The sequence below is a fragment of the Equus przewalskii genome, chromosome 15, assembly GCF_037783145.1.
Source record: "Equus przewalskii isolate Varuska chromosome 15, EquPr2, whole genome shotgun sequence".
Lineage (NCBI taxonomy): Eukaryota > Metazoa > Chordata > Mammalia > Perissodactyla > Equidae > Equus > Equus przewalskii.
The window spans coordinates 7,439,262-7,462,010 of record NC_091845.1 but is presented as its reverse complement, the minus strand read 5'-3'; the positions used below and the strand labels follow the sequence as shown (position 1 = coordinate 7,462,010).

Sequence of the window (22,749 nt, the reverse complement as noted above, 5' to 3'; positions counted from 1 at the left end):
CGGCCAGGCCAGGAGGGCAGGGCTGTCCCGCTGGCATCCACAAGGAAACCTGCAGAATAGAGAAGAGGATAAGGGGACAGTGTTCCTGGCAGAGGGAACAGCGCATGTAAAGGCCCAGAGTTGGGAGCTTTTTGCAGGGCACTGATGCAGAACCGTTCATGTGGCTGGATGCAGACAGTCGGTGTGGAAGGACCCCAAGAGTCCCAGCCTGTCTACACTGGGGGTATACAAGGGTCAACGAGGACAGAGCCCCTCATGCGTGCAGGGCTCCAGGGACAGCAGTCCTACCTCCACCCAGGGGAGAGTGCTAAGTACCCACAGAGAGGCAGGAAGAAGACATGAGGGAATTCAAGGGGAGAAGGAATCGTATGGAACTGGGCAAAAATCAGGCTTGATTCGTGGAGGCGGCAGCATTTGAGATCACCTTCGACCCTCAATTAGGATCTTGTCACCTGGGGAGGGAGGGAGGGAGGGACGGAGGGAGGGCTATTCCCAGCTCATGAACCCTGAATAATGTACATCTATTGAACATTCACCGTGCACCGAGCGTCACCCAGCTTTCTCCTAGCAAACTTGTCAGGGAGATGCTCTCATTGCTCCCCGTTTACAGATGAGAAGACTGAGGCCCAGAAAGGGGAGGTCACTTGTGCAAGTCTGTCTGGCCCGAAGCCTGCACATCACTCCCAGGCTGCACGCTGTGGGGAGAGGCTCACCCGGCCGTCCCCAGGGGACAGGCTCAAGCTGCACCGGGCGCAGGCTGCTCCCCATCCCTCCTTCAGGGGGTCCTCTTTGGGAGTGGCCCTCTGTCGAGGTGTTTAAGTATTGACCCCAGCATGGGACGACACACACAAATATTTGAACATTCGGCAACGAGGCCGCCGCTGGAGACCCGTCCTAGTGCGACTCAGGGACAGGATAACAAAATGATCTCGGTCCTATTATCTCCCACGAGGTTTATTGTGGTTTTTCAAGTGGTTCCGCACGTTAATGCGGCGGCTCTTTTGCTAATGGAATTTCTAGCCCAGAGGGGGGTGTGGTTAGGGTAACAGCATCCCTTCTGAGAACAAAGCACTGAAGCGCTGTCTCCCTACAGGGGCTGTTTGCTCAGGTGGAGGGAGCCTGCTCAGTCTGACTGTAATTTTGGAGAATGTGGAAGATGGAATTCTGTTGTCCGTGGAGGCAGCGTCTGCTAGAAGCAGCTGATGCTGGTTCAGGGTGGGAGGCTGGGCAAGGAGCTGGGCGCAGCCTCTGGCCTGGCTTTTCTCCTGAGCCTTCACCCAGCAGCCTGGTGACCGGGGATGGCAGAGGGAAGTGCAGGCTCTTTAACTGACAGGTGAGGAAACTGGGGCTCAGAGAGGGAAAGGGATTTGCCCAAGGTCACACAGAGGATGGTGACAGATCTAGGCATCCAGATCAGGTCTCTTCCCACAGCATCACTCACGGCCAATAGGAAGCTGCCTGGGGTGGCAGATGAATGAGCTTCATGGCCTAGAGCACTGGCTTCAGAAGTGGGCAGGCCTGAGTTGGGACCCCCGCTGTGTGAGTTTGGGCTAGTGACTCTGGGCCTTTGTTTCCCTGTGTGTCATTGATCAGCATGCAGCAAGTGTCCCCAAATGTAGCTGGTAGTCATCATCTTCCTGGCTCTGCCATCAGATAGCTGGGTGCCCTCAGGCAAGTCATTGCATCTCCCTGAGCCTCAGTTTACTCATTTTAAAAATGTAGTTATTCGACTGGGTCATATCTAAGGGCCATTTCCAGTGTGGCGCCCGTCAGTCCATGACTCGATGAATTACCCCAAGTCAAGGAAAGGAGAGGACTACGGTAATATTAACCATGATAGTTTCAACCACGTATTGGTGCCCACGGTGTGCTGCGCCCTCTGCGAGGTGCCAGCAGTCCTCCTGGTGCACCTGCAATAGTACAGCGGCTTCCTGCCGCTCCCCAGGCTTCTAATCTTCTCCCCTTGGATCCGCCTCGTGTACCCGGCCAGTCTCAGCTCCCTTAAACTCTTCGTTACTCGTCTGCTCCAGCACATGCAGTGGCTCCCCAGTGCCCCCCAAGGTCAAACCTCACTGCTTTAATGCGGCACTGGGCCTTCCACGCTCAGGCCCAGCCCTCTCTAATGGAATCTCCTGTCAACTGTGTTGTCTTGTCTGGACCCCCCCCCCCCAACCCTGGCTGCGTACTCAGAGGTGTTCAATAAACATATGTTGAGTGAATGAACACATGGGTGAAATGTTTCTCTAAATTAGGCTACTCAAACTTTAGTCATCTGCAAACCAGCTACAAGAGTTCTGCAAAAATCTGGGCACTGTGTCTATTTTTATTTTCTTAAATATTTTCCTTTTTTAGATTAAATAAATTTATCTCAAAAGGAAACTGTACATGATACTATAACTAGAAGACCAGAATTACTTGCCAGAAATAGGTCTCCATTAAAATAAATACAAGGACAAGTGAGCAAGCATTCAATTCTAACTAGACATTGTTGTCTACCAAGGCTGGAGTCCTAGGGCCCACCTCTCAGTTAAAACGGCACTAGCCAGTGGTACAGAGAGGTGTTAAAGACAGATTAGCACCAACCTGAGCCTCGCCACCAACAGAAGTCACAAGGATGTTACAGGGAGATGGACACAGAGAGCTGCTCATGCCAAGTTATTCTACTCTATGGAAAATTATCCTACTACTGCCAGTGGTCGCCAGCCCTCATTTTGGGAACTATGCTAACAGAACCCGTCACTCTAGCCCTTGGGGGACACACGTGAGTTCTCTGGAAGACTTCGACCTGGGCTTTAGGAAGGACATGGAGGCCCCACAGGCAGCCACCTCGCCTTTACAGTACAGCGTCCCTAATCTGAAGCCCCAACGCACAGAAGACAGTTCCCAGACTTCACCAAGATAGAGTTTGATGTTTGAGACCCAATGCCTGGTAGAATAATAAGCTCCCAGCACTGGAGATGTGCAGACAGATGCTAGACAGTCGTGGGGGCGGGGCGGGGGCCGGGGACCGTCCTGGAGATAATTCAAGCATCAGCTGGTCAGCCTATGAAATTGACCTGACAGCCAGGTTGCTTTCATCTGTAGGCAAAACGCATTTAGAGCAACGAAAATAGAGGGGGATTAACTTCTGATTAGGAATATACGTATATATACATGAAAGAGACAAATTGTGAGCGAGGTTATCCAGGAGACCTGAAAGAAGAAAGGGGAACGAAAATGGTTACTATCATTTCTTTATGTAAGCAATGCTTCATATTTCTCAATCCAGCACTGGATTCTTCAGGACTATTTCGGTTTTTAGCAACATAAACTGAACTTAAACTTGCATAAGTGACAAAAAGGAACTTAATGAGATTGAAATAACTGATCTCCCTTCAGGCGTGGCTGGATCCCGGGACTCAAACAATATTCATCAGGACTCAGTCCACTCTCCATCTTTTGGTTCTGCCTTCCTCTCTGTCGGCTTCATTTTCAGGCAGAGTTTGCTCAAGGTGTGGCAAAGAAGGCTGCCAGCAGCTCCAGGCTTAGGAACCGTGGTGGAGATCAAGCCTCTGGTTGACAATAGTTTTAGTAAAAGTCCCAGGAAGAGCTCTCGTTGACCCAGTATATGTCACATGTCCGCCCATCGAGATCAAAGGGCCATGCCCTGGCTGTGCCCGGGTCACACGTGCACCTCTGGAAGAAGGGGCCCCACCCAACCGTGGGAACATGAGTGGAGGAGGGGAAGTCCCGCAAATCAAAATTGAGGTGCTCTCACCCGAAGAAGTTGAAATGAATGTCAGGTAAGCAAAAATAGCTTCCATTTTTGCTACCCTCACATCCTTGCTCAAAGCTGTGCCCCACATCTCCGCCACACGGCTCCTATTCATCCTGCGGCCCTCAGCCTAAATGGCACTTCCTTGAGGAACCCTTCCTCTGCCGTCTCAAGCTGGACTGGGGTCCCCTGAAATGTGAGCTCCTGGAGGAGCTTGCCAGTCTGAGCTTGTGTGGGTATTTGACAGAAGCCTACCTTCCACGCTGGACCAGGACCACCTCGAGCTCTGTGGCCTGTCTTGTCCACCACGGTGTCCCCAGAGCCTAGGACAGTGCCTGGCAGATAGAAGGAGCTCAGTACGTACTTACTTGAAGTCCCAGTGGAGGGCAGGAGCACCGGGAGCTGGTGAGCAGTGGGGGGTGGGGGGGGGGTGAAGGAAGATATCAAGATTCCCCATTTGTGGGTGACAGCATGGGGAAAGAGGCACAAGTCAGGGTGACCTTGGGGAGCACGGTGTGTTGTGGGACGCCAGGGTGGATGACCAGAGGGAGGGGCAATGAGGGGTGGGAGGTGGCAAGTCAGTCAGCAAATGCCAGCCCTGGGGACAGAGAGAGGAGGTGAAGGGCAGGTCAGGGCTGGAGAGCAGGAATCCTTTCTGTGAGTCCTCGTGGAACCCAGAGGGAAGGGCAGAGTGGCCCCATTCCCAGGAGCCTTTGTTAGGGGGGGTTCAGGACTTGGCAAGGGGAGGGAGGGAGTCCTCAGGCGCTGGGCTGGGATTGGCTGTGAGAGAGGCTGCTCTGGAACAATCCCTGAAACCTCAAGAAGAAGGAGGAAGGTGTCTTGGGGGTTCTGCCGCCCTCCCTGGGTGTTTTTCCAGGCTGTGTTCGCCTTTTTGGTCATCTGTTTATCCTTCTGTCCATCCACACACATAGCCACTGTGTCTCCACGTCCAACCCCTGGCGGCAGACAGGGAGTCCTCCCCAGCCCGGGCTCCAGCCGCACGCACACCCAGCCTGGTACCAAGAGCCTGCTGGCTCCAGGTCAGCAGCGGGCTCCATGTAACAGGCAGGGGAGGCTGCCGGGGGAGGAGAGCAGAGGGGCAGGAGCCACCCCATCCACACTGAGGGGGCCTGTGACCCACAGAGAGAGAAAGGGTGACAGAGAAAGAGAAACAAAAAGGACAGACCAACAGAAGCAGACCTGCAAAGCTGGAAAGAGAAAAGCCAAAAGGGAAATCCATGCAGAAGAGGACTGGGAGACAGAGACCAGGACAGACAGACTGCTGACCCCAGGACAAGGCAGGGAAAAGGCCCACGGACTGAAGGAGAAGGAAGGAGAAAGTGAGAGGAGGAGGGGAGAGGGGAGCAGGCGAGAAGGGTGAGGGGATGCTGGGAGAGGGAGGGAGGGAGGAGACAGAGAAGAAAGGGGGTAGAGGGAAAGGGGAGAATTGGAAGGGGGAGTGGGAGCGAGAAGGAGGGAAGAAGAAGGGGTGAAGGGAGAGGGGCTGAGGGGGAAGGAGGAGACGGGGCCGGCGGGGAGCTGCGCCGAGGCGGCCGGGAGCGCGCGGGGCGGGCAGGGCCCTCCCCGGCTGGGCGGGCTCCGGGCGCATCTCCCCGCCCGCGCGCTCCTCCGCCCTCCCTCCCCGGCCCCCTCCCCGCGTCCCTCCGCCCGCCCTCGAAAGACCGAGCGAGCGGCGAGCCTGCGGGGAGCTGCGCGAACCGAGGAGCCGAGGAGCCGAGGAGCCGGAGCGCAGCGCGGCCCGACCCGGAGCGGCCCGCGCCCCGAGCGCCCGCCGCGGGCAGCGCAGCCCCGGCCGCAGGTAGGAACGGGCGGCGGCGTCGGGGCGCGGGGAGCGGAGCCCGGGACGGGACGGCGGGGCGGGGGCGGACACCCCGAGATGCCAAGTCCCGCTCTCGCCGCGCCGCGGGCCACAAGCAGGAGCCGGGGTCCCGCCTCGACCGTCGGCGTGCGCCCCGGCCATTCCCCTTGGGCGCGCGAGGGTGAGGGGCCGGGGACTCCGCGGGGGTCGCGAGAATGTCATGCCCTTTCCGTGTCGCGGGGCCCCTTGCCCCTCCCGCCCCCGCCCCCGGCTGGCACTGGTTTCTGCTGGAGCTGTCGAAGCGCCGCGTCCACTCCCCAGGGGATGGAGGGGCCCCCCCGGAAAGAATGGTAAGAGCGTTTGGGGGACCTGCGCCTCCTCTCCGTCTCGGGGTCAGCTGCGCCGAGATCGAGCTGTGCCCTTCATTTATTCTCCGAGCGCTATGGGGGACAGGCGACTTGGGAATGGGGCACCTCCTGTCTATCCTGGGGCAGCTCAAGCGCTCAAGAAATGTTGGCTGAAACGCGCATCACAGCTTGGGCTGAGCGCACGCAAACTGTCGCCGCACTCCCAACTCCTTTCCCAGGAATGTGGGGTGAGGGGCGCCCCCAGAGGGCTCAAGGGCTGCGGCTCCTCGCTACCACAGGGCCCCTTGTCACCCTCACGCCTTATGTCCCGACAGTTACTTCCCGGGGATGGGGACAGGAGCGACCCTGCCACCGCGGTTGCCCCTCGGGCAGTGACCATTGCATCTCCGTGCTTGTGGCCCATCTGTACCCGCATGTTCCCAGGGGTGACACCCACAGATGCCCTGTTCTGACTTGACTTGATCTTCATACCAGAACTCCGACGGAGCAACCGACCACTGGGGCTCTGAGCTAACCTCCTCCCCAAATAGATGTGAACCCCAAGGAGAAAATCAGATTTTCTAAAACCAAGGGATAATGCCCAGTTTCTTTCCTGTGTGGGGCCGGAGCTCCCCCTCCCTCCTCCGGGAAGTGCAGCCTCGTCCCCATGAAGAACTGGCGGAAGGAGGGGGGGGGGCTGGATAAAATGGCTCCGAGTTTTGGTGACACCCCCAAAATCAGAGATTGTGTCAGGCTATGTGATTGGACTTTAGGGTGGACCTTCTTTTTTCTGTGACACACAAGGTGGGTGTTTGGCATGAGAGGGGGCATGGGTATTGCCTAGATCCTCTCTTCGGGAACTTCGGGGGAAATGCATTCATAAGGGAGTCTGAAAAGGCTGCCCCAACTTCCAAATTCCGGAACAAAGGAGGTCAGTGAAACTACAGGCATCTGGCACTCTGTCTCTCTTTCTCTTTGGAGCAATCTTGCTGGGAAGGGTTGACCGAGCTGCTGCTCTGGTCCTGGTCCTGCAGCCTCAGACCCTCCCCCAGGCAGAGGAGAGAGGAGAACCTGCCCTTGGAGGTGCAAGTCCCTGGAGGATGGGGAGGGACCTTTTCCCAGAGCAGCCTGGGCAAAATGGCTGAGCCTCCCTCGAGCCTGAGAAATAAATTGTCAGGCAGGCGGCAGACAAAGAAAGCGCTCTCTCTCCAGCCAAGCGCCGGTGCAGTGGCCAGTCCTCGGAGGACAAACAGAGAGTCCCAGGCAGCGGGACACAGCCCGGCTTGTCTGGCAGAGCATCTGGAGAATGGGGCAATCCCTAGGAGCCACACGGGAGAGAGGCAGTTGCTGTGGGAGAGAAAGCGGGAACCCTCTCTCCTGATGTGCGACCCTTTATTCCAGGGCTGGAGGCTTGGGGAGAAGTGGGGCCCAGAGGAACTCAGGATGGGGCTGGGAGGGCCGTCTAGAGGCCAAGGAGGAGGCAACTCGGAGGGTAAAGACAAGGAAAAAGCAAGTCCGTCAAAGCTGAAAGAAGCACAGTAGCTGTGCTCTCTGCAGATTCCACGTGCCTGGCAACCCGGCGCTCCAAATCCTGTGAGTGTGCTTCTGCATGGCCCAGCACACAGCAGGCACTCAATAAGTGCTGTAGAGTAAAGCCTGCATGGATGGAAGGTGATGACGATGCTGGTGTGGACCTCCCTGCAGTATCTACCTATGTCACTGAACCGGGGAGGCTGCAAAATGTGGCCTCTGAGACCACGACCAGGAACGAGCCTGGATGGGGGCGCTTTGAGCCCGGGTGCTGCTGTTTTCTGGCCAGGTGACCTCCTGTAAGCTCTCGTTCCCGTTGGAAGGAAGGATGGAGTACGGACAGCTTCCAGTGTGCCTACTTCTAACTCTTGCAGTAACCTAGTACGGCAGGAACTATTCTAATCCCCGCTTTAGAGCTGAGGAAAGTACAGTACAGAGAGGGCAAGTGACTTGCCCAAGGTCACGCAGTTAGGAAGAGACAGGGCGGGGGTTCGAACCCTGCTCTTCTGATTTCCAGGCCAACACTTTGCCCCCTTGCTGGGTCTCTGGGGCTCAGCTTTCACCTCCATAAAGTGTGGTGGTGGGCTGATGGTCGAGATTTGATGATTGGCGGGGGCCCCTGGGCCTGCTCTCTGAGCAATGGCTGCTCCTCCATCCTCCCAGCATATGCTAAGAGCAACATTAAATAAAGCACAGTGTCAGGCGGCTTCTCACCATCACATAAAGACGCTGTTCCCACACTTGGCTGGGAGCTCAGTAGCTGAGATAGAGACGTCCCAAGCCACTTGGAATTCGGAGAGGTCTTTTTCCCCCTCTCTTGCTTGTGTGAGGAGCACAGGCTGAGTGTCAACCCCAGTCGGTGAAGCCTTGCCTGCAGCCTGCAGCCTCTCCGCATCCCGAAGTCCCTCCCCTTTGTCCTTGGGAGCAGGCGAGATGCCTGAGCGCCTCCCTGACCCCTGGCCCAGCCTCCTTCCCTGTGATCTAAGCCCTCTCCCCCAGCCGCAGCCCCAACGCCAAACCCAGTCAGAGCTGCTTAATCACCTGGCTCCCCAGATGGAAACGGAGACGGGTCAGCAGCCTGTCTTTCCCCAGGTCAGAACTGCCCCTTCAGTTCCACCGTGCAGAGTTCCCTGAGCTTCTCTGTGCCCGGAGAAGGTGGGCAGAGCGCAGCCCCTGCCGTGATGAAAACAGCCTGGAGTGGACAGCACCTGCTGAGAGCCGCAGGCCCCTCTCAGGCTGGCTCCTCTGACTTTTGTCCACCGCCCCTCGGTCTTCCTCGGCGCCGGCTCCTCAGCTGGGCCCCGCACCCATGGTCCTTTTGCCACCTTTGCCCCATTCTCTGAAGGTCACTGGGAGGTGGAAGGAAGGAGGGTGGTGCTTGAGAGGGGAAAAGGCTCAGAGGCCAGTAGTGGACCCCAAGATAGGGCTTCCCGGGGAAATGTGCCTCAGTGGGCCTGGGGACATCCAGCTTCTTCACTCCCGACTCTTCCGAAGACTGGGAGCCGTGGATGGGGGCTGAGAGTCAGCGGGAAGCCAGCCGGCTCCTAGCGGAGAGAAGGGTACTGGCATAGACGGTCGGCGCGAATGCAAGCTGTGATATTTCAGCAGCGACTTGGCTTCAGTCGTAAACAGAAAAAAACCCACTAACGTTGTTCCAATGATAATATCCTCGATGACAGTTATTGCAAGCTGATGATCTGCCAGGGAATGTGCTGGGTATTTAGTTATATTATTGCATTTAATTTTCACCAAACCCTGTGAGATGCGTAGTGGAATCGTCCCTGTGCAGGTGTGGAGACTGAGAGAGAGGCTCAGGCACTTGCTGCAGGATCGCTGGGCAAATCAATGGCCCTGGAACCCAAATGCGACCGCAAGGGGCTGCCCTCTCCGCTCTGGAAATGCCCCTGGCCTTGCTGCCTTGGCAAGGACCACGATGCCCCATTTAAGGAGGTGCACAGTTGGAGGACACTGCCCCAGCCATTCTGTCAATTGCACCGTGCCACAGCCCAGGGAGGCCAGCTACTCGGCAGCTGCTGGTTGATAGCTGGGGAGGCTGAGGCACAGAGAGAGGAATTTGTGCCCAGGGCCCCTCCCTTGCTAAGTTGCAGACCTGGGATTCACACCCCGGCGCCTTCTGTTACAGCATGTTCGTGACCTGTACTGTGAACTTGTTTAAAGCTGGTGCTGATGTTGTGCACCTGGCCAACTTCCCCTAACTCTCAAGTGTCCCCCGATTTGTCACCACCCTCTTGCTGCTCTGGAAGCCATTGAGAGCGGCCAACGAAGCCATCAGTTCCGTTTACCGTGATCTGACATGACACGAAAGTGGCATCCGATTTGATGCAAGCTGCCTGCAGCGAATGGCCTTCTATTTTTACATTTCTCACAAATTGGAAATTACAAGGAGGCCAGGTCTTGCAGAGCAATTGGCTGTGGCACTCTGCGAGCCGGGGGTGTGCAGGTAGGTGGAACAGGCCACATTAGGGTGCCAGCGGCCCTTTTGGCTGCAGGAGGGGCCCCCAGCGTCTGGGGCCGAATAGGATCCTGGCACGCAGGCCGGACTGGAAGATGCAGGAGTTAGTGGCTGCCTCGGACAGTGACCTGCAGCTCTGCCCACCTGTCAGCTGCATAGCGTCTGCAAGGTCAGTGTCACATGCCAGCTCCTGAGAGAGCTGAGCCTTGACCAGAGGGACATTCAAGGTCAGAGATGCCCCCAAAGACATTGACAGCAGGTTGCTTTCATGGCCTTGTTGTTTGGTAAGGAAGTTCTGTGCAGGGAGAGGGCGACAGCCGTGAGGAAGTGAACAGCGACATTTGCTATCAGTAATGTGGTGTGCTGGAACTTAGTGCTGGTGACAATACCCCCCGGTTATCAGAACAGCACTTTACAGTTTGCAAAAAAAAAATGTTCTTGTAGCTCTTGTTTCTTTTGATCCTGTATGAAGTATTCCAGGGGAAGAAAATATGGTCCTTAATATCCTGGAGAGGAATCTTCTGCCAAACGGAAAGAGACCTTTTTTAAAAAACTAGTTTTCTCATACAGCCCAAATCAGAATGACCTTGACTCAAATGAGGCCTGTCTGCACGCACGTGAGTACACACACTTAACCCCTACGGAGAATTTCACCGTCCGTGTGCTCTCTCCGCTGAAGTTTGCAGCAGCCCTGGGAGCTCCAGGGGAAGGTGACCACGTTATTACTGCCGTGATTCTCTCTGTCCTCTGGAGGGGGAAGCTGAGCTCAGGGATCCCTGAGCACCCTCATCCCCGACCTCTGGTTTTCCAGCAGATGCGAATCATCTCGACAAAGCCCAAATCCGAATTCACCAGGGAGCCCCTTGAGAAGGTGGCCAGAGGGGCCAGATCTGTGGGAGACGGAACACAGTCGGAGATGGTGGGATAGCCTGGGAACATGGGGGAGGAGAGGACCTCAGTGTCTGGTTCTAACCTTCCCTGAACTCTGGCTGGAGGCGACCGTCCCCTTGGCCCAGAGTTGGGGCTCTGAAGTGTCCTCATTTGGTCAGGGGCCCCCCAGTGGTGGCAGGGGGAGGACAGAAAGGGGTGACTGCTCTCACACACACATGCACTCACACAAGCGTGCTTATCTAGACGGATTTGAGTAGAAATGAACACCAGGGACCCTGTGGGTTGTCTGGAAGGATCTAACAAACTGGGAAGGGTGTGGGGAAGCGTTCGTCCGTGAGCCTCAGGCCGTCCGGGTCCTGCTAGAGGAGCAGCCGTGTGGTTCTGAGTGTACCCAGCCAAGCGGGGAGGGGAGGACAGCCACTCATCCTGGCCGTTACCTCACGTCCCCTCTACCCTTGGACTGCTGCCCATGCTGAAGACTGTGAAATGCATCAGAGTTCCCTTCTGAGGTGCGGGGGGAGGCAGGGATCCCTGAGGGGTTGACGCGTCCCTTGGCTGCATGGCTAGCCTGGCCCTGTGCACCCCGTATGGAGCGCCTCCTGGACTCCAGTCCTGGGCCTCCCGAGGCTGCTGAGAACGATGCTAGGACGGGTGCTACCGTCCGCCTCGCCGGACGAGGACCCCAAGGTCCAGGGAGGGGGAATCGCTCACCCTGGTTACACGGCCAAGTGCTCACAGGTTTGAACCCAGGTCTGGCTGGTGCCACCCCTGAGTGCTTTTCCAGCCTCCCGCTGCCTCTGGGAGGCGCCTGAGTGCAGAGCGCAGTGCCGGAGATGGGGTCTTGGACTCACCGAGGCAGAGGGTAAATAGCACAAACCAAAGTGCCTGAAGCCCAAGGCCAGTGGCCTCCATCCTCCCTGCAGCCCTTTGGCCCCCATGTCGGATGCTTCCAGAGCTTGAGGCCAAGGACCCACCTGTGATTAAAAAGAAGGAGTGGGCTGATGCTGGGGAAGAAGTAGTCTTGCTAAAGAGTATCCGCTGAGGACGGGAATCAACGCATACGTGTGTTCCCCATTGTCCCTGGCTGGTTCCGCGCTATGACACCCAGTGATCGGGTACGTACAGGCCTGAGCTCGAGCCCTGACTGTGGCGCCGGCAGGAGCCGAGCTCTTTACAAGCAGGATCCCAGGTGCCTCAAGAGGGACCCTGAGGCCCAGGGAGCTCACGGTTGCCCAAGGTCACCCCGCTGACTGACTCCCGGTCCGCGGGACCCTGAGGCCTGGGTTGGCAGACCGAGAGAGGAGTGGGAGGGCCGCCTGTGGTGGGGCTGGCCTCGAGCCTCTGCGGTCGGTGGCAGGGTCCTTCTCTCTGGGCGTTGCTTTCTAGGCCATAAAGCCCAGGGGTTTGGACTGGATGCGGGCGCCAGCTCTCTGGGCGGAGGAAGGGAGGCTGCACGCCCCACTTCCTCCTCTGTTTCCCACTAATAGCCTCCCGAGACTAATGACTGGGGAAGAGAAGAGCCTTTCTCCAAACGGCAGCAAATGCCGCTAATGACAGCAGATGCCGCGCTGTTAATTATGCCGCGGGTGTTCAGTAAAACGCCAGCCCCGGAGGAGTTAAATAGCGCCGCTGGGCTGGCAATGGCTGTGCCTAAAAGCTGTGCCATCAGCCTGGGCCAAAGCAGAACTGCCCCCTCCCCAATCTTGGAGCCAGCCAGGAGTCACAAAGCCTCGTTCACACTGGCCCTCTCCCCAGCACGGGGCCCGCAGTGGCTCCCTGGAGCTGGGAACATGGGTGGCTGCTTTGGGAGATGTTCTCAGAGGCCTCTGGGAGGTCTAGAGAAGTTACCTTCAGGGGCAGATGTGGGCAAACAACTGGACCAATAAAATTTTGAGCACCTACTGTGTGCTGGGTCCTACTGTGGATCATGAAGATAAACCAGGTGTTGTTTCTGCCCTTTGAAGCGCTGCTCACAGTCAAAACCGTAAATTCTCTAAGTGCAGAAATGCTGTGTCTCCTGGCGTCTCCAGCACCCAGTATAGTGGGAGACACGTAGTAGGTACTTACCTCGATTTGATTGTCTACATGGCTCCTTAAGTGAGAGCCAGAAGCAGCGCAGGTGAGGGCCAGAGCAGGATCAGCCATGGGCTGAGTGGGGCAGAGGGACCAGCACAGGCACTGGCTCTCTTCTCTTAGCATCACTAACCCTGCCTTTCTGGACGGCTGGACTTTCCACTTGCTGGGTGACCATGGACAACCCGTTTGCCATCTCTGAACCTCAGTTTGCACATTTGCAAATTGAGCAGAGTGAGGGCTGTGATGGCTACAGGCAAAACTCTGTCTCCTAACCAACCCCAGCCCTGAACCCGGTGGATCACAGAGATTGCATAAATGTTTGAAAAGTGACATTTTGGAGGCAATTCAGCAGAAGGAGAGAACACAGTCACTAAAGGTGACTTCTGGTTCTTCTTGTGGATTTAAAATGTCACTCAAACCTCCAACCCCTTTCCAGTAGCTCTGGTCCCCTGCCTCCCACTTCCTGGACCTCGAAAGCCATTTCTCAGGGTTTTTCTAGGCCAGAGAAAGTCACAAAACCCACCCATTTCAGACGCCCGTGTTACAGATGGGTAAACTGAGTCCTAGGCCCACAGCTGCTGGGACCCAGAGCTTCTAAACCCTGACCCAGTGCTCTTTCCCCTGCCCCAAGCCGGCGCAGCTCCGCTGTTGAGAAATTATTAAATAGAGTTGGTGGAAGGACTCTGGTTGCCTTGACAACGGAGCCTGTGTCCTCGGAGATAATGGCGTTGCACAAGGCGGAGGGATGTGTGTGGAATGCTGATTCGGGAGCTGCTGGAGAGAGCGAGAGCGAGAGCGGAGGGGCCTGTGTCTAGGGTCTGAACTTCCCCGGGAAGGGGGCTCGGGCTGGTGGGGATGGGGGCAGCTTTGGGGACACTTGCCTTGTCTAGTTCCATCCTTCCTACAACCTCGCCAGAAAGGGACAATTACCTTCACTTCATGGAGGCGGCTCAAAGTAAGGGGAAGAGAGGTCAAGTGACTCTCCCCAGGTCACAGCCAGGCGAGGGGTGGAGCTGGGGTTTCAACCTCAGACTGATGTGGGGAGGGGAGGGCCTGGAGGGGGCACCCCCAAAGACGGGGAAGGGAGCCGGTGCTCGGAGCATCTAGACCCCTCTGAAGACTGTTGAGAGAGTGCTCCTGGAGACTGTGATGTGACGGCCGGGAGGACAATTCCAGCCCTGGGGTAGTGGGGAAACAGTAGGGCAAGGCAGCTACAAACATCAGCTTTGGAGCCAAAGTCAGAGCCGGCCCTGTCACTTCCTAACTGTGTGACCTTGGGCAAGTCACCTTACCTCTCTGAGCCTCCGTGTCCTCATCTGCAAAATGGAGATAATAACAGACCTACCTCATAGGATCGTGGTGAGACCAAATAAGGTAAGGTAGGTAGAGCGTGGAGCCTGGCTCCTGGGCATAGTGCAATCAACAGAGCTGTTATTATAACCAGAGAGGAGGGGCTAGCTAGAAGAAGGGTCTGCTTCCAACCATGTATTGCTTCCAATTTGTGGTGTTGGAAGAGAGGAACTGGCTGAAACAAGTACAAGAACAATAAATAACACGGCTCCTCATTGCAGGCTGGTGCATATCAGTAAAACAAATGAACAGCCCCTATCACCAAAAATACACATAAATATTTTGCATTCGGAAAGCGTGACTGATGTACCTCCCTGCGAATGTCCTGTGCCTCGAGCCTCTGACAGCCACCCTGGGAGGGACGGCGTTTCTCCGTGCAGGCGTCTAAATGACCCCGCACTGCAAACCCTTGTGGAAAATACAGACTGTCACCCACACTCTTCGTCTCTCTTCTGCACAGCTGGCGCCATGCATTCACTTCCCCGATTGGGGATGGGAGACCATGGGGTTAACACCCTGCGAAACCCCACAGGGCACCATTTGCATGCTGGTGGAGACGTGCAGCGAGCTGGCAGACAACCCCATTCTGTTTTGGAAGCAGAAAGAGGGTGCTGGACGTGGGCACTGGCTGCTTCCAGAGCAGCGGTTGAGAGCTGGGATCTGATGGCTGGGATGCAAGCAACCATTTTGTTTGTTTCCACAAACCTGTCTGAGCAAATCCGCCCCCCGAGACAGCAACCTGCTTCTGGATCCCGCAAAGGGAGGGTCACCTGTTCACTGCTGATCCGGAGGCTGCATGACAGGGTGTGAAGCCATGAGCCGCCCTGCGCGGGTGGGAAAGGGGTCGGGAGACTCACTCGCTGGGCAGTGGACACAGTGACATTTAACCAGGATTTAAAGGAATGTGCTAATTGCAGGACAGATACACGTGTCCACTTTGTGAATCATGTTTAATGAACAGTTTGCTCTGAGAATTTGGTTTGATCAGCCTCTCCCACGGGCTCCCATCACACCCTGGTGCTGTTGCCTAATAGGTTAAGGTCGCTGTGCCTCCTGCCCAGGGCTTTTCCCATCGCTCTCTAAAAACAGCGCCAGCCCCAGTGAGGGGATTTGTTACAACATCTGCAGGTGTCAAGTGTTGACTATGTGCCAGGTTCTGTTTTAGCCACTTGACATGTTCTCCCATTTAATCCTCGTAGTGGCCCTAAATGTAGACAGTATCACCTCTGTCTTAGAGGTCCTGTGGTCACGGGGCATCCAAGCTGAGAGTCGGGGCCGGTGCCCTTAACCATCGCCCTGTTCTGCCTGCCCCTCCCGCAGGCGAGACAAATAAATCTCTGAACACTCTTTGACCTCCCAAGCGGAAGTTATTGATGAGTTTGTTCATTGTTCGTGGGTCTTAAGAAAATTTGCTCAGTAAACATCCCATTCTCCCAGATGGGCATGTTCTCCTTGCTGCATGGGATTTTTCACTTTACAAACAAGAGGAATGCATACTATAAAGACGCCTTTGGAAAGTGAAGTGAATGAATCAGGAACAGATGCGTTGGCTGAAGCGAGCATTCCCTGGAGTCTTTTAACAATAAAATCAGCTTTCTCTTTGGGAAATATTTGAGACCCTGGAATCTGACCCTTAATCGACTGGAAATACACGCCCTCCTCATTCTTGCAAAATATTCGAAAGCAGTGTCTCAACATTTTTTTTAAATCCAACTGCGCCTGTATTAAGAGAACAATAGGATGGGTTGTTTTCCGAATATGAAATATAATACTGAGCGTGCTTTTTGAAACATCACCACCCCAAGAGTGTTGCCTAGCCCCTGGAGAAGGGGCGGTGGTGATCTTGTCCTTCTTCACAGCTTAGAGAAGGGACTCTCGGGAGTGACTGGATTGCACCATATATATTAGGATCGCAAACTCAAAGGCCATTGAGAGCCAGGCAGGTCAAAGATATGAGGAAAGAGGACAGGGACAAGATGACAGTCATAGTGGCACTTGTGGTAAACTGGAAAACACATCCCCACTCTCCTTCCAATAAAGCATGCAAATTCAGGTTTTAAAATTCTAAGCTGGTGCCACGCAACCAAGCACCTGTGTGGGACCCATCTGGCTCACAGGCCACCAGCTTGAGCTCTCTGGTGCTTCTTATTGTGACATTGCGTGACCTTGGTCCAGACGGCTTATCTTTGGGGCTTCAGTGTGTTCATCCCTAGAATGGGGCTGATAAAGCCTGCAGAGCTGTCGACAGGAGGAAACAGAGTCCCAGGTGTGGACGCCTGATAAAGAACCGTGTTGATGCCCAGGGCCACCGTCACTGCAGTACCATTCTGTGACACAGAGTCTGCTCTCCTTTTGGGCTGCTTGTCTGCATGCGGCTTATTGCAGACGGTCATCTAGCTTAGCCAGCCCCTGCTGTGTGATGCTGTTCTTTTTCCCAAATCTGAGTTCTTAAGGTCTTTATCCTAATGTCCTTCAGAGTCCTTCAAGCACAACTTGAACTGGAGAGAACCGTTATTTAACCCCCTGGTTTTCTTACAAGTGTCTCTTAAAAGGCCAAGAGCCATTGAAAAGAATGCCAGGTGGTCATCATGTCACTATTCCTCATCTGGATTAATCTTTTCTGGCTGGCTGAGCCCAGGGCCTTTTCAGAGGCGTCCCCTGGAACAGAAGTCCCGGAGACTTCCCCACACCCGGCAGAGGAAGGCAGGAAGAAGGACACAGCCTGGAACAGGACTGCAAGGGCCCCGAGGCTGGGCACCTTGACCTGTGCCCCCATGGGTTCCCGCCGTGCCGGCACAGGGACACAGGGTCCCTTCTCGGCAGGTGCCTGAGCCCTCGCTGGAGGCTGAGATCCATGGGCTGGCCCACAGCACGTCCGATTAGACCCAGTGAAGGAAGTCAGCGGGGGAGGCCGCAGCCTGGGTTCCAGTCACAGCTCCTCAACCACTGCGACCCTGGACTCCGTCACCCACAGGTTTCTTACTGCTGAGACGTAGGCTCCCTCCCTCCCTGGGTCCTCCGGAGGGTTTGATGAGAGCACAGAGTGGAGCCTGGTTAGTGCCTGGGAAAGGAACAGCACATCTGTTTCCCTGCTTCATCCTCAGAGTTTCTTTTTCCTCTTTCTTCCTCTGTCTGTGTTCCTCCTCATCCCTCCTGGGCCCTTCTCCCTGTCACTCTGCTACTCTCTTCCTATCTTCCTCTCTCCTTTCCCCATCCTTCTGCCCCCTCTTCTCTCCCACCCCTCGAGTGCTCCTCTCCCCCACCCCCAACTCCTAAGCCCCCTTTGAGGCTGTCCCCACAGGGCTGCAGCGTCTGCTCTGGTGCCAGCCAAGGAGGTGATGTCTTTACAAGACGATCGAGAGCCTGCTCGCAGAAAATGCTTCTCTCTTCCCAGCCCTGTGACCTGGGGCTGCTCTGACCTGGCCGTCGGGGGAGCGTTTATACCACAGACATCAGCAGACGCCCCACATCGGGCCTTCGGTTTGCTTTCCTGAGAGCCTGCTGTTACACACTTGCCAGCACACCACTGCGCGGGCGCCCCGTGCCATCGTCTCTGAAGCAGACGTTTCTTGAGCCTTGCGATAACAATGCCCCCTGGACGGAGGGTGGAAGGCAGGAGAGCACGGATGCGTCTAGCACTGTTTGAGTGGCTGCGGGGGAAGCAGAGCAAGGTGAAGACCCAGGTCCCGTTCGTGCAGAGCAGGGAGTGTAGCTGGGGCCCTAGGAAAGAAGAATTAACTATTTGTCAGCAGAGGAGCTAGGTTGTGTGGAGTGACGGGGCCTTCGCCGTTGCCTCCATCACGGTCCCAGCTCAGTCACCATCCCCCCACCGCCTCTCCCTCCCTCACACAGCTGTCAGACTCTTGCCAAATAGCATCCAATCAAGTCTCCCCATCTTAAAAGCTCCAGTGGTCCCCAAGGGACCCCCAGTGCCCACAGTGGGGAAGGGTGGTTGGTTAGAAGCAGGGGCCTTGGAATCAAGCTGCCACCTCCTGGATCCAGGACTGTGGGCAAGTTGCTGTACTTCTCTGAGCCTCAGTTTCCACATCTGTGCAGTGGGTCTCATGAGAGTAAATACGATCAATCATGAAATCCACCAAACACCTTAAGCATTTAATGAGCGTGCAGTGTGATCATCGTTCTTATCACAGGGTACAATGCATGTCCTTCTCCTGCACTCAGAGCCCTTTACTGCGACTGGCCACCTCCCCAGCCACATTGCCTAAATCGCCCAATTCTAGCCAACAAGTCAGGCTCCTACTGACTCTGAGTACGCTCTGCATGGTCACCCTGCTCCCTCTGCCTGGAATCGACCAGAAGCAGTGAGGCGTGTGGTTCAGAGCAAGGATTCCAGTCCTCCTTCTCCAGCTGTGATTATAAAAAGAACGTCCCCGCTTCTGTGCCTTTCCACCAGCCCAGTGCCATCCTCTCCCAGAAGCTTGCCTGAACCTGGCCCCTCAGCAGGGCACCCTCCCTCCTTCTCTGGGCTAGGAAGAACTTATCACGTGGATGCTGGCTATCCACGCCATCTCCCAGCTGTCCTGAGAGCTCAGTGGTGGCCGGACTCAGACTCCGACTGGCATCTTTATCCCCTGCACGCAGCGTGGGTCTCGACTCCCTGAGGTGCACAGTCGATGCGGGCTGGGTTGGACTGAAAATTGCCTTGAACGAAGCGAGGCGCTCGGTTGAGCACTGCAGACAATCAGGGGCCAGAACAGATGTTAACAGACTACTGTCGGTGTGAGCGAGACAGGCAGGATGAGATGAGAATGAGGATGGAAGTCAGAAGAGGCACTAGAAGTCAAAGCCCGACTCCTCTCCTTGCATGTGGAAGGAAACCGAGGCACAGAGAGGGGAAGAGATTGGCTCAAGATCACACAGCTAGTAAAGTGTGGAGCGGGATTCAAACCAGGGTCTGCGGACTCTAGAGTCTCAAGCTAACTGTGCTTCCTCGTCCCCTGTCAGCCCCTGGAAAGGCCACCTCCCAGCAGACGTGGCCGTGAGGCCGGTCTCCTGCCGCTGCCAACGGGGCAGTGTCTGCCCTGGAGGGGAGCTGGGGCTCCCAGAGGGATCGCCGCCCCCGGGCTGACTGCCTCCCAGAGGACTCGAATTAGAGCCCCAGCCCCAGGGGCCCGGGGAGAGCTGCTCAGCCCGGATCCCTTGTGACTGCGCGTTGGCTCCTGGGACACCTACACAGCATGCCCGATATGACCACCGTGACAAGTTAGCCTTTCCTGGAGCCAGACCTCAGAGGGTCCAGTGCTGGCAGCCTCTCTTGTAGGGGGTTTGTCCTGGAAGCAGTCGTCGGTTGGAGAAGGGCCACTCTTAAGCTCCCCAAAGTGGGGCCTGGGGGTTCTGCAGGCGCCCCATGAGGGGCCACAGAATAGAGCGGGAAGAGCGTGGACACAGGAGGCCAGCTGCCTGGGTTCACGTCTTAGCCCCCTAGTTCCTAGCTAGGAGACCTCTGGCAAGTCCCTTTACCCCTCTGCGCCTCAGTTTACCCATCAGTAAAATGGCAGGGGAGTGTGGGGGTGATAATAGCGAGTTAATATATACACAGTGTTTCGAGCAGGCCCCGGCATGCTGGTGAGTGTGCCCAGCTCACTTCCTCCCGCACTCTGAGCTCTTCTTTTCCTTCCCTCTTTACTAATGAAAGGTTGGGATTTTTTTTATGCAACCACAGAAGAAAGAGAACTGTGGCTCCTGGAGTCTGTTTCACCCAGAGGGGCAGTGAGGCCTCTGGCAGTTCTGAGGCCCGTTTTGTTCTCAGTCCAGTTGTTGGGATGCGGGTGTCCCCCGGCCTTCTCCTACATTCGGACTGTGGAGGCAGCCTAGGAAACCCGACTTCCAGGCTCTCGGAGGCTGCGAGCAGAGGGGAAGGGCTTGAGCCCCAGTGTCCTCGTTTGTCATGGGGCTGTGAGGCCAGCAGGTCCATCTCTTCCCCTCCGGGACCCAGTAGGCAGGCTCGGATCGGTCACAAGGCCACGTCTAAAGGCTTCAGAGAGTGTCACACCAGCCAGTGTCTGGGGGGCACCTGCTGGATGAGCAGATACCATCAGACTGAGTCAGAGGGCCTGGGTTAAATCCTGTATGTCCTTGGGCAGGTCATTTGACCTCTCTGAGCCTCAGCACCGTTATTTGCAAAATGAAAGTACTAATCATCTTAGCTTCAATGTATTTGGCACTTGTTGGGCTGGGCACGGCGCTAGGGAATTCAAATCCAGCCCTTGCACTCTGTGAAGTGGTTATTGCTGGCCCTGTTCCCTGAGGAGGAAACAAACACTTTGAGCAAATAAGTAACGTACTTGAAAGTCACGCTGGGATGTTGTGAAGAGTAGACATCAAATAAATGCTGTTGAGATATGCACCCAGGTCTGCAAATGACGTCTCAGGGGTGTTGGGGCAGCTGAGGGGTTCGCACCAAGACACAGAGCTGCTGCCCTTCATCTCTTGAGTGAGAATGTGGAGTGGGCTGAGAGTTGGGGTGATGGCAGTCTGTAAGGATCGTACTACTTGTGTGTTGTATGACCTTGGACGAGCCACCAGCCCTCTCTGGGCCTTTTCCTTCATCTGGTAGACTGCTGGTGTGGGCCAGGTGTACCGGTGTGGCATGGAACAAGTCTGGACCAGGAAGGAGGCCCCAAGTCCCACTGGCTGAGGGTCCAAGGATGAGGGCCTACGATCTAGACCCCCAGCTGTCTGTCTTGCCTGCAGCTTGCACCCTGGCAAAGATTGACTCTTCGCCCCAGAGGAGTCCTAAGGCCTTGGAGACTTTCTCCGGCTGCCCCTTCTCCATCAGATCACCTTCTCCAGGGAGCCTTCCCTGACCACCAGGGCCACCCACAGCACCTGCCGTCCACCTGCGCCGTTCCACCCGCCCTCTAACCTCTGCACCTGGCCGGCAGCTATTGATCAGTCCTCACATCTGTACAACGTTTTGCAATTACAAAGCGCTTCCGCGGCTATTCATCTCTTTGAATGGGAATCTGAGCTGCTCTTTATTGAGCGCTTCCTGTGTGCCAGGCGTCCCTCTGCCGCCTCGGCCTCCTTCCATGCGTCATCTCGCTTCAGAGTTTTACAGCAAGCCTATAAAGTCTAGGGGTTCTTATTTACAGATGAGGAAACTGAGGCTCAGGCAAGCTGAATATCTGGCCCCTGGTCCCACAGGGGTTTGAATCGAGCTCTGTGGAATAGCCAGGGTCAGCCCTGACCTCCAGCTTCTGGAGCTGCTGCGTGCCCCCGAATCAGTGACCTTGCTGACATGCAGCTTCTGAGTCCATGGGTCTGGAGAGGGCCCACGAGTCTGCATGTCCAACAGGCTGCCAGGGGACGCCAGTGCTGCCCCACAGAGACCCACGCTTTGAGAAGCAAGGCCCTGAGTCACCAAGCTGTTTGCGACTCCTTTACAGTCGCCCCAGGCCAGCCAGCCTCAGTTTCCTTATCTGTCAGTTGGGTGAAGTAGCCTTTGGCATACAGAGATGGAATGAGGACTGGATGGCACCACACCTGTGAAGTGCCTGGCACACAACAGGCGCTCAATAAATGCTGGCTGTTCTCCCTGGCTGGGAGCTGGCGTGGGTCCTGGCACACAGCAGATGCTCACTAAAGCCTCGTCCCATTGATTGAGCCTGGCGTTCTTCCCTGAAGCGGAGAATAAACTGCATTGTTTCCCCTGGAATGAAGCCAAACCCAATATTAATTTTTTTCTTGAGCCGCAGAGTTTCACAAAGAAAGAAAAGCGAGCGGTGTGAGCGCGGGCTGCAGCGAGCAGGCATTTCTGTAATTACAGCCTGGGAGCTGCACGCAGCAGGGGCCAGCCTCCCCGGCCCGCCCTTCCCGGTGGGCATCCCTCCCCGCCCTGCCCTGCGGCTTCGGGGCCCAGCCCGCCGGACAATGGCAGCTCTCAGCCTCTGGCCTCCGCCTTTCCGCCCTTCGGCCTCTGCCTAAGCCCCCCCTCCCACCCCCCACTCCCCCCCCCCCCCCGGGCCCTGGGGACAGAGGGGGATTGTCCCGGATGGGGGCCCCACGCTCCCCTCCCCGAGCCTGCCCTCAGGCCCAGGGCTGGGCTGCTGACATTGAGGCCGCCGGCAAGGCTGCAGGCCCCACCTCCAGGCTAGATCCCCGGCCCCACTCCTCCCACCTCTGCCCTAGCTGCCTCGTTCACCAGCATCTCTGCCAGGACTCCCAGCCTTTTAAGGAGCCTCCCTCCTCCCCCTGCCCCTCTGCAGCCTCCTTTGGGCAGCCAGGGGGAGACTCTTAAACGGAAGTCCGATCACCCCCACCGCTTAGACTCTTCCCCTCCTCCCATCCCATTGAGGGTCAAGCCTGGACTCCTGCTGTGGTCTCTGAGACCTGGGTGCGCTGGCCCCTGCTCCCCTCTGTCTAGATCTGTCCCCTCCCACATAGGACTCCAGCCACCCTCACCTCCATGCTGTTCCTCAAACATGCCTAGCTTATTCCTGCCTCAGGGCCTTTGCACTTGCTGTTCCTTCTGTTTGAAATACTGTAT

At 56.3% G+C, this 22,749-nt stretch overlaps 1 protein-coding gene across 4 annotated transcripts in view; it reads left to right on the top strand.

The window, feature by feature from the left end:
* The first annotated feature begins 4,553 nt into the window (after nucleotides 1-4,553).
* SLC6A1 (solute carrier family 6 member 1) overlaps nucleotides 4,554-22,749 on the top strand; it is a 42,518-nt gene continuing 24,322 nt past the window's right edge. The window contains exons 1-2 of one of the 4 annotated variants that reach the window (XM_070576499.1): nucleotides 4,559-4,794; nucleotides 4,898-5,094. The gene's annotated coding sequence lies outside the window, so the exon portion shown is untranslated. Of the gene's footprint in view, nucleotides 5,095-5,287; nucleotides 5,574-11,360; nucleotides 11,930-22,749 lie in introns of those variants that run through there. The other 3 variants (XM_070576498.1, XM_070576496.1, XM_070576500.1) reach the window with 3 other exon arrangements.